We start from the raw sequence: 2,484 nt of genomic DNA, 5'->3' as shown, positions 1-2,484 counted from the left end.
CAAAAAAAAAAAAAAAAAAAAAAAAAAAAAAAAAAGCCTCTGTGTATTAACCTGGAAACAGAATACAAGCACATTATGGTAAATACCCCATACAAAATACAAGTCCACAGGTTCTGGCGCTTTTTGTTTGTTTTTTTGTGTTTTTTTAGCAGCAATAACAAATACAAAAGTATATCAAAAGAAGACACTCCATGTGCTGAAAAGCAAGTAACACAGAGGTGTGGATGTATGTTACAACATCCTTCATAACCAATACTAGCGAGGACAAACCATTGAAATGTACTGAACATACGGACCACCTGCATCGAAATAACCAGGACAAAAATGAACAGAGACAATGACAATACACAGGACACAAGTTCCAGGCAAAGTACAGGGAAATATTCCCCGTTGACAGTATTATGGCCATGTGTTCACTTCCCATTAGCGACTACCACTGGGTTTGACATGTGACAACAGAAATGACACAGACAGGGAAAAAAAAAAAACCCAAACAAATGAAAATACAACATGACACATAAGACAAACAGTGATTCAAGTGCTGTGTGCTGCGTTTTTGCCTGAATGCCTACAGCTCCTTGGCAAACTGAATGACTGCACAGCGGTGAGTGGTGCACAGGGCTCCCTTACAACCAAAGGACTCCACTTTTTTTTTTTTTAAGTCACAGCACTTGACAGTGTCTTTGACAGATCAGCTGTAAATATACATAATTAATTGGACAAAAGAAACCTGGTAGCCTTGTGTGAGGACTGGCTTTAGCAATCCAAATTGTGCTTTCTCTAATAAGTAACAGTGTAGACGTGCAGGAGCGGCCGACACCAGAGCAAAATTAGTGTCTTTCAGCACACCTAGGACTGCCTGCTGGATTTGGTCAGAGGTGTCAACATTTCCCCTTTACATATGTACAACAACAACAACAACAAAAGTGATATCCAGCTTATTTGAACAACTTATGAAAATAAAGAACACACTGAACCATTGTAAGGCAGAAAGCAGGTTCAAGTCTCCCTTGTAAGTTCTGCGGGTGTTTTTTTCCTTTTTGTTTTGAAATGTGATGGAGCCTAAAAAAAAAATTAAAAAAAAGGTGCAACTTCATCAAGCTGATGTTGGCAATCCTAACAATTTAACACAGCTAACAAGTCATCACCTTAACTAATGATGACTTGGAAATGTAGCAGATGTCTCATTTAACTAGTGTTCAGGGGTGGGGGGGGGTGATGCTGACAGGCTCAAGGAAGCATTCCAGGTGTCACACTACACTGTGTCTGCATCAAGAAAATAGTTGCCCATTGTCCATCAAAACAGGACACTGAAGTGTAAGACAAAAAAGGTATACACACTTTCACTAACCGATACTGGAAGTGTGGCGCGTCTATGTGTGTGGGTGCACTAATTAAGAGGAAAAAATAAAAATAAAAAGGCTAAGATGTTATAAATATTTTGGCTCAGATTTTTCTTTTTATAACAAAAAGGATATGTTGAGTTCAGTTTTGTTAACAAAACCATTTTCTCCTCTTCGCCCAGGAGCTCAGAGAGTTTTGTCTTAAGCATTACGTTTTACGGGAGCTTTTCAAATCTGTTGGCTTTAAGTTCTCTCCTCACGCAAAGCCACTGATGGAGAGGACAAGAGCTGAAATACGATGGTAACAAAACCCACTGTTGTTTGGGTGAATACTAAACCCTCCTTTGAGCCACATTAGTCGGCAGGGTCGGCTCCGAAGATCGTGCGTCCGTGTACAACAGCAATAGCTATGCTACCGTGTTCCCTCAGAAGAATTACGGACAAAGGCTTGTCCTGGCCGAGCCCATCCAGAGTCCCTTCATGTTTTGGACCAAACCAGGACAGAAATGAGGAATAGCGTGTGGGAGTTGGTGTTGCAGTACGGCAGGCAGTGAGAGCCATGCTCAGCAGGTAGAGTAGAGGAGGGCAGACAGTCATAAGAGGGCTCAGTGAGGAGCAATGTCTTTGTTGACTAAACGTTTACTGTTGCTTGTGTCCCACCCCTTTCCCTATCCTCCCCACCGCCCCTCAAAATAAGTGAAAATGATCCCACTGTGTATGTAAACCCCCCACCCGTGGTAATGTAACACCCATGTGCTGCTCCCTCAGCCCCCATCCTGAGCTCCACACTTGGAGAGGGGATCCTTGATCAACACTTCTGGGCCTCCACTGGAGACATGGCAATGTAGGAGCCGTTTCTCATCGGCTGATTGGCTGGCGTTTCTGACGGCTCGTCGGGTTTGTCGCTGACCTGAGTGTAGGCAGTATCATCCTTCACCGTCTGCGTGGGAAGAGTCGGGAGGACAGAAGGTGTAAGTATAAAACCAATGAAGTGGCAAGACGTCAAAATATTCTTTTATACTAAACACAGACATTAAAATGGGAATAAATGTTTTGTGAAATGTTCACAGTGACCCACATTAATCTTAATATGCACCAGTTACGACAACCACCACAAGAAACATTTGCTTAAAACATATTA

Source organism: Micropterus dolomieu, linkage group LG21 (genome assembly GCF_021292245.1).
Source record: "Micropterus dolomieu isolate WLL.071019.BEF.003 ecotype Adirondacks linkage group LG21, ASM2129224v1, whole genome shotgun sequence".
NCBI lineage: Eukaryota > Metazoa > Chordata > Actinopteri > Centrarchiformes > Centrarchidae > Micropterus > Micropterus dolomieu.
Note: the sequence above shows the minus strand (reverse complement) of the source record.